Source organism: Mytilus galloprovincialis, chromosome 8, assembly GCF_965363235.1.
Source record: "Mytilus galloprovincialis chromosome 8, xbMytGall1.hap1.1, whole genome shotgun sequence".
NCBI lineage: Eukaryota > Metazoa > Mollusca > Bivalvia > Mytilida > Mytilidae > Mytilus > Mytilus galloprovincialis.
The window spans coordinates 72,111,701-72,121,117 of record NC_134845.1 but is presented as its reverse complement, the minus strand read 5'-3'; positions in this window follow the sequence as shown (position 1 = coordinate 72,121,117).

The following is a 9,417-nucleotide window of genomic DNA, read 5'->3' as shown; positions in this document are numbered from 1 at the left end:
TTATCATCTGAATCTTCTGGATCACTGAGGTGTTACAGTCTTCTTAGTCAGTTCATCTATGGATGATTTTTCTGGTGTCTTTTGTGTGTTAACCGGAGTTGATGCTTGGTATTTAGATGGTGCTGCTACAAATCTAAAGGAGTAGGTCCGATAAGGGCCGATTTTGGCCTCAAATTTCAGGTTCATCTAACGAAAGATTTTGGACACTTTTTAAACGCCTTAGTGTCTATTTCAATTGATTCACTTAATAGTTTATGTGAAAGATTTTAACTGATTTAGTCATTAAAAACGCTCCGATTCAAGCTTAAATATGAAAAATCTATCAAATATGCCAAAAAACATCACTTTTCAGATGGTTTTTGTCAAAATTGAATGTGGCAGCATCTGTGTTCATTCTCAACCTTTATATATGTTATGAGTATCATCAAATACAACTTTCATTTCAATATTATGGATGAACACAAATGCGGCCACTTCATTTAAGACGAAAACCGTCTAAAATTTAACTAAAATGCTAAAATTGTGAAGATTTCAGTAATTTAGCATGACTTAATGATACTAGTACTCGATAAATGTGCATTGTATTGTCAAAAACAGCCCAGATTTATGTAGAAGCATTCTACTTTTCCAGTAAATAGCCAAAAGATTACATTTTCACAATTTTGTAAAACTTCTATATTTTGGGGCCAAAAAAGGGGTCTTACTGAACCTACTCCTTCCTGTTTAGTGCGGGATTCTACCGGTGTAATCCATTTGACTATAGTGCCTGCTGTGGATATAGATGTTGTCGTTTTCTCCATGAAGTCTTGAGTGCATGTAGCTGTTTTTTATGGTGTTTGGTTGTACATAATATGTTTTTTGGCTGCATATTTCCTGGTGAATTTTGCTAGGCAGTGAAGACATTCAAATATTGTTCCTGTTGGTTTGTGAAAACTTCCGTGGTGACTTCAATAATCTTCTCAAACATACACAAATTTTGTGTGAATTACATTTTTTTTTTGTTATAGTTATCCCACACAATCATTTTATGCAGCCACAGAAGAAGTTACCTGAAAAAAAATACAGATGCTTTAGCATATCTCAGTCAAAACTAAATATGAAAATAACTGAAACACTATTTAATGCAAGAGAATAATTAACTGAGCATAACAATAAGAATACATATAACTGTTCTTTTCTTTTTTAGAAATGATTTGGTGACATTATTAACTTTTAAAAAACCAGTCTTTATAAGCAAAATAGGATGAACAAAACTTTATTTGATTTCTGACATTTGTTTTTCTATATAATTGATTTTTCATTCATCAGGCCACTAGCTTCACCCTTGAATGCTTCACATTTTTAGTTCACCTGGCCGTAAGGGCCAAGTAAGCTTTTCTCATCACTTGGTGTCCGTCGTTGTCTTCCGTCGTTAACTTTAACAAAAATCTTCTCTACTGAAACTACTGGGCCACAATCATCATTAGGGTATCTAGTATAAACCAGGTGCTCTGCAGGCCTCAGCTTTATACGACCACAGTGGTCGAACCCTGAACAGTTGGGGCAAATTTGGTCACAATGTTCAAGCTTGAAACTGTCTGAAATTGGATTGTGATCAAATTTTGACATAATATAGGTTTTTGTCACAAAATAAATATGGTCAAAGATCTAACAAATTTACTGCACAATATCTTGCAATCGAAGATTTCTTCATGAAACTTTTCAAAATTAGAGATTTGAAAAATTTAGAAAAAAAAAGAAATCCCTTAAAAAAATTGTAAACAAAAAATCCCCCTCCCCAATCTTTTTTTTTACTGAAAACCCCCTTGGATCAATAACCCTTAAACTCAATCCCATCCTTAGTAGTACAATTTCAGAGAGATCCATACACTTAAACACAAGTTATTGTTTTGAAACTAGAAACATGCTTCTTTTCGGCCCTTTTTTGGCCCCCAATCCCTACATATTTTGGGCAATAAACCCAAAACTCAATCCCAGCCTCCCCTTTGATATATGGAACATTAATGTGGTACAATTTCAGAGAGATCCATACAATTACACACAAGTTATTGTCTAGAAACAAGAAAAAGGCTTGTTTGTGGCCCTTTTTTGGCCCTTAATTCCTAATTTACTTTGGCCCCATAACCCCTAAAATGAACCTAAACCTTCTTCTTGTGGTTTTAAACAGTGTGGTACAATTTCAGAGCAATAGAAATACTTATACAGAAGTGATTATCCTGAAACTAGAAAAAAAAAATTGCGGTCGTATAAAAAATGTGTCAGGTGACAGCAACTAGAGGCTCTAAAGAGCCTGTGTCGCTCACCTTGGTCTATGTGAATATTAAACAAAGGAAGCAAATGGATTCATGACAAAATTGTGTTTTGGTGATGTTGATGTGTTCGTACGTCTTACTTTACTGAACATTCTTGCTGCTTACAGTTATCTCTATCTATAATGAACTTGGCCCAGTAGTTTCAGTGGAAAATGTTAGTAAAAATTTACAAATTTTATAAAAATTGTTAAAAATTGACTATAAAGGACAATGACTCCTTAGGGGTCAATTGACCATTCTGGTCATGTTGACTTCTTTTCAGGTCTAACTTTGCTGTACTATATAATATTCAAGATAATAACCAAAAACAGCAAAATTTCCTTAAAATTACCAATTCAGGGGCAGCAACCCAACAACAGGTTGTCTGATGCATTTGAAAATTTCAGGGCAGATAGATCTTGACCCGATAATTTTGTTTACCCATGTCAGATTTGCTCTAAATGCTTTGGTTTTTGAGTTATAAGCCAAAAACTGCATTTTACCCCTATGTTCTATTTTTAGGCGTGGCGGCCATCTTGGTTGGTTGACCGGGTCTCAAGACACAATTTTTAAACTAGATACCCCAATGATGATTGTGGCCAAATTTGGTTTAATTTGGCTTAGTAGTTTCAGAGGAGAAGATTTTTGTAAAAGATGACTAAGATTTACGAAAAATGGTTAAAAATTGACTATAAAGGGCAATAACTCCTAAAGGGGTCAATTGACCATTTCGGTAATGTTGACTTATTTGTAAATCTTACTTTGCTGAACATTATTGCTGTTTACAGTTTATCTCTATCTATAATAATATTCAAGATAATAACCAAAAACAGTAAAATTTCCTTAAAATTACCAATTCAGGGGCAGCAACCCAACAACAGGTTGTCCAATTCATCTGAAAATTTCAGAGCAGATAGATTTTGACCTGATGAACAATTTTACACCACATTAGATTTTCTCTAAATGCTTTGGTTTTTGAGTTATAAGCCAAAAACTGCATTTTACCCCTATGTTCTATTTTTAGCCATGGTGGCCATCTTGAATGATTGACCGGGTCACCGGACACATTTTTTAAACTAGATACCCCAATGATGATTGTGGCCAAGTTTGGTTAAATTTGGCCAAGTAGTTTCAGAGGAGAAGATTTTTGTAAAAGATTACTAAGATTTACGAAAAATGGTTAAAAATTGACTATAAAGGGCAATTACTCCTAAAGGGGTCAATTGACCATTTCGGTAATGTTGACTTATTTGTAAATCTTACTTTGCTGAACATTATTGCTGTTTACAGTTTATCTTTATCTATAATAATATTCAAGATAATAACCAAAAACAGTAAAATTTCCTTAAAATTACCAATTCAGGGGCAGCAACCCAACAACAGGTTGTCCGATTCATCTGAAAATTTCAGAGCAGATAGATTTTGACCTGATGAACAATTTTACCCCACATTAGATTTTCTCTAAATGCTTTGGTTTTTGAGTTATAAGCCAAAAACTGCATTTTAACCCATGTTCTATTTTTAGCCATGGCGGCCATCTTGGTAGGTTGACCGGGTCACCGGACACATTTTTAAAACTAAATACCCCAATGATGATTGTGGCCAAGTTTGGTGTAATTTGGCCCTGTAGATTCAGAGGAGAAGATTTTTCTAAAAGATGACTAAGATTTACGAACTAGAGGCTCTAAAGAGCCTGTGTCACTCACCTTGGTCAATGTGAATATTAAACAATGCATGGACACAGATGGATTCATGACAAAATTGTGTTTTGGTGATGGTGATGTGTTTGTAGATCTTACTTTACTAAACATTTTTGCTGCTTACAATTATCTCTATCTATAACAGTACTTTCTGTGGAAAATGTTATTGAATATATATCTTCAAATTTTAAGAAAATTGTTAAAAATTGACTATGAAGGGCAATAACTCCTTAGGGGGTCAATTGACTATTTTGGTCATACTGACTTATTTTTAGTTCTTACTTTGCTGTACATTATTGCTGTTTACAGTTTATCTCTATCTATAATAATATTCAAGATAATAACAAAAAAACAGCAAAATTTCCTCAAAATTACCAATTCAGGGGCAGCAACCTATAACAACCGATTATCCGATTCATCTGAAAATTCCAGGGCAGATAGATCGTGACCTGATCAACAATTTTACTTCCTGTCAGATTTGCTCTTAATGCTTTGGTTTTTGAGTTATAAGCCAAAAACTGCATTTTACCCCCATGTTCTATTTTTAGCCATGGCGGCCATCTTGGTTTGTTGGCCGAGTTACCGGACACATTTTTTAACTAGATACCCCAATGATGATTATGGCTAAGTTTGGTTAAATTTGGTCCAGTAGGTTCAGAGGAGAAGATTTTTCTAAAAGATTACTAAGATTTACGAAAAATGGTTAAAAATTGACTATAAAGGGCAATAACTCCTAAAGTGGTCAACTGACCATTTTGGTCATGTTGACTTATTTGTAGATCTTACTTTGCTGAACATTATTGCTGTTTACAGTTTATCTCTATCTATAATAATATTCAAGATAATAACCAAAAACAGCAAAATCTCCTTAAAATTACCATTTCAGGGGCAGCAACCCAACAACGAAATGTCCGATTCATCTGAAAATTTCAGGGCAGATAGATCTTGACCTGTTGAACAATATTACCCATGTCAGATTTGCTCTAAATGCTTTGGTTTTTGAGTTATAAGCCAAAAACTGCATTTTACCCCTATGTTCTATTTTTAGCCATGGCGGCCATCTTGGTTGGTTGGCCGGGTCACCGGACACATTTTTTAAACTAGATACCCCAATGATGATTGTGGCCAAGTTTGGTTAAATTTGGCCCAGTAGTTTCAGAGGAGAAGATTTTTGTAAAAGTTAACGCAGGACGACGACGGACGCCGCCGGACGCGGGACGCCAAGTGATGAGAAAAGCTCACTTGGCCCTTTGGGCCAGGTGAGCTAAAAATGGTTAAAAATTGACTATAAAGGGCAATAACTCCTAAAGGGGTCAATTGACCATTTCAGTCATGTTGACTTATTTGTGAATCTTACTTTGCTGAACATTATTGCTGTTTACAGTTTATCTCTATCTATAATAATATTCAAGATAATAACCAAAAACAGTAAAATTTCCTTAAAATTACCAATTCAGGGGCAGCAACCCAACAACAGGTTGTCCAATTCATCTGAAAATTTCAGGGCAGATAGATGTTGAGCTGATGAACAATTTTACCCCATGTCAGATTTGCTCTAAATGCTTTGGTTTTTGAGTTATAAGCCAAAAACTGCATTTTACCCCTATGTTCTATTTTTAGCCATGGCGGCCATCTTGAATGGTTGACCGGGTCACCAGACACATTTTTTAAACTAGATACCCCAATGATGATTGTGGCCAAGTTTGGTTAAATTTGGCCCAGTAGTTTCAGAGGAGAAGATTTTTGTAAAAGTTAACGCAGGACGACGCCGGACGCCGGACGCCAAGTGATGAGAAAAGCTCACTTGGCCTTTCGGCCAGGTGAGCTAAAAATGATATCAGCAAAGTAAGACCTACAAATAAGTTAGCATGATCAGAATGGTCAATTGACCCCTTAAGGAGTTATTGCCCTTTATAGTCAATTTTTAATAATTTTCATAAATTTTGTAAATTTTTGTAAATTTTTACAAAATATTTTCCACTGTTACTACTGGGCCAAGTTCATTATAGATAGAGATAATTGTAAGCAGAAAGAATGTTCAGTAGGGTAAAAACTACAATCACATCACCATTACAAAAGCACAATTTTGTCATGAATCCATCTGTGTCCTTTGTTTAATATGCACATAGACCAAGGTGAGCGACACAGGCTCTTTAGAGTATTGTGGACTTTTATAGTTAACAAAACAGTATAGGTTTTGCTCATTGTTAAAGGTGGTTACGTGATATGAGTTGCTAAAATGCTTGTCAATTGTCTCATTGCATTGGCAATCACACCACATCTCTTAATTTTTCTATAATGTTAAAAATCAACATTGACATGCTATTAGATAAATAGTTCATAAATCTATCTACTGATTCTCACCATAAAGGTCAGCTCCAATGGCCATACCCAGCCTCAATTCTAATGTACAAGCTGTGATGCTAACCTGAAATATAAAATGCTTTATCATCAAAAATTTATTTTGTTTCAGGCAGATCATCGGTATATGTTTCCTAAGATAGAATTTTCTTATTCTTTGCCAAAATGGAGATTTTACTAAGCTTTTTTCCAAAATACAATAAAAAAGATGGGTTATCAAGTTATTTATCAAGCTGTGTCAGTGAAAATTGCCTTAAATTGCTTAGAATGATTATGAAAAAAACCACAATTTGTGCAATTAAAATAATCTATGCGATAGAATTTTGAAATTAATTGTGAGAAGATAGGTCTTATTATAAGTTTTAAGAAAAAAACATAATTTGACTTGTTTCTTGCTACAAGAAAAATTAAAAAATTTCCCTATCAGCATGATCAGTCTGGTTTAACTTTTTTACTAAAAGAGTTAAATGGCTTAGTTGAAAAACAAGAGGCTCTCAAGAGCCTGAATCGCTCACCTGGTAAACAATGCCTTCGGCCATGTTTTTTGACGAAAGAGAAAAGAAAACACAAACTATATTTTATACACCCTACTAATCATTCAAATGAAGTTTGGTTGAATTTGGTTGAGTAGTTTTAGAGGAGAAGATTTTTTAAAGTTAGCAAATATGATGAACAAATTGTGAAAAATTGTCATTAAAGGACAATAACCCCTTAAGGGGTCAATTGACAATTTTGGTCATATTAAATTATTTGTAGATCTTACTTTGCTGATCATTTTTGCTGTTTACAGTTTATCTTTATCTATAATAATATTCAAGATAATGACCAAAAACTGCAAAATTTCCTTAAAATTACCAATTCAGGGGCAGCAACCTAGCAACGTGTCGTCTGATCCATCTGAATATTTCAGGGCAGATAGATTTTGACCTGATAAACAATTCAACCACAGTCAGATTTGATCTTAATGCTTTGGTTTTTGACATTTTACCCCTATGTTCTACTTTTAGCCGTGGCAGCCATTTTGTTTGGATGGCCGGGTCACCGGACACATTTTTTAAACTAGATACCCAAAAGATGTTTGTGGCCAAGTTTGGATTAATTTGGCCAAGTAGTTTCAGAGGAGAAGATTTTTGTAAAAGATTACTAAGATTTACGAAAAATGGTTAAAAATTGACTATAAAGGGCAATAACTCCTAAAGGGGTCAACTGACCATTTCGGTCATGTTGACTTATTTGTAAATCTAACTTTGCTGAACATTATTGCTGTTTACAGTTTATCTCTATCTATAATATAATAATATTCAAGATAATAACCAAAACAGCAAAATTTCCTTAAAATTACCAATTAAGGGGCAGCAACCCAACAATGATTTGTCCAATTCATCTGAAAATTTCAGGGCAGATAGATCTTGACCTGATAAACAATTTAACCCCATGTCAGATTTGCTCTAAATGCTTTGGTTTTTGAGTTATAAGCCAAAAACTGCACTTTAACCCTATGTTCTATTTTTAGCCATGGCGGCCATTTTGGTTGGTTGGCCAGGTCACCGGACACAATTTTCAAACTAAATACCCCACCTGGATTTGGGCTTATTTATGGACATAATTTCAATTTGTGAAAGATACAGTTTGTAGAAACTTTTTTCTAAAGTGAAAACATTTTTGAGTGATTACTATTCAGTGTATTGAAAGTGAAAACCTAAACATGCCACCACCTCTGGCCAATAAGATAAACACGAAGGACAATAAGGAAATTAAGAACAAAGATGGAAATAAAACAGTTCAGTCTTTATTAGCACCAAAGAAAGATCAACAAATAGCTAATCAAGGAAATCCACCACCCAAGCGTGACAAAAGAACTTTCTCAGATGTGTCAGAGGAGAGCCTAGAGGGTATTGATTTAATGAGTATTCATTCAGATTTAAAGGACATCAAAAAAGCCTTCAAGATACTGTTAAAAAATCTGACCTGGATAATCTTGTCAAACAAAAGGACTTAAAAGATCTTGTGACAACCATTGTAAGTAAGCTTTTGTCTGCACTGAAGGAGTCAATCACTGAGGAATTTAACACCAAACTGAAGGAAAAAACTGGAAAGTTGAAAGACGAGATAGATGCTCTTAATATAGACAATGAGAACTTCAAAGAGAGACTTAGAACAAAAGATAGGCAAATAGAAGAGCTTCAGGAATAAGTGTCAGATTGCAACCATAGGTCCATAGATGCACTTAAATCTGCAAACTATAATGAACAGTACTCCAGGAATCATAATATAAGAATGGTGAATTTTCCAGAAAAGAGAAATGAGAACTTACAAGATGTTTTCGTGAAAAGGGTGAAGAAAGACTTAAATGTTGAGATAGAACCATCAGATGTCATAGCAATACATTGAATCCCAGGAAAAGAAGGTAACATCAAACCTGTGATACACAGAAATTAAAATCAAGATAATGAGAAATAAGAAGGGGTTGAAGAATGACATTAAATTTCATGACGATATAACCCAAAGCAATCTTGGACTATTAGCTAGACTAAATACAAATGTGATGCTAAATAATGCCTGGTTCTACAACTGTAGTGTATATGGTAAATTGAAGGATAGTGAGTACAGAATCAAATTTGATCTTTATGACAACATAGATGAAAAAATTAAAAAAAAACTTTCAAGCATATAAACTTTCAAGTATGTAAATATTTTCTATCTTATTAATTGTGGTAATTTTTTGCTTCTTTGTTTGTTCATAAATGGGAGGTAACTCTAATTATCAATAGTGGAAAAGCTTTCTTGATTAATGGGAGGTAACTCTATATTACTAGAATGTTTTTACTATACTATATATAAAAATATTAATTTTCTCGAACCATTTAGGTCACGGAAATTCCAAAATATGGCATCAGTAAGGAGAGTTGTGCAAATAATGTGAATACACAGAACCCCCATCCAAATTATCTCCAGCTAAAAGTATTCATCTTTTTCTATTTTATATGTACTAACAATGTTCCATTTTTCTATAATTTCGATTAAAATATTCCAAAATCTGAGTAAAATTAGATAGAATGCCCCAA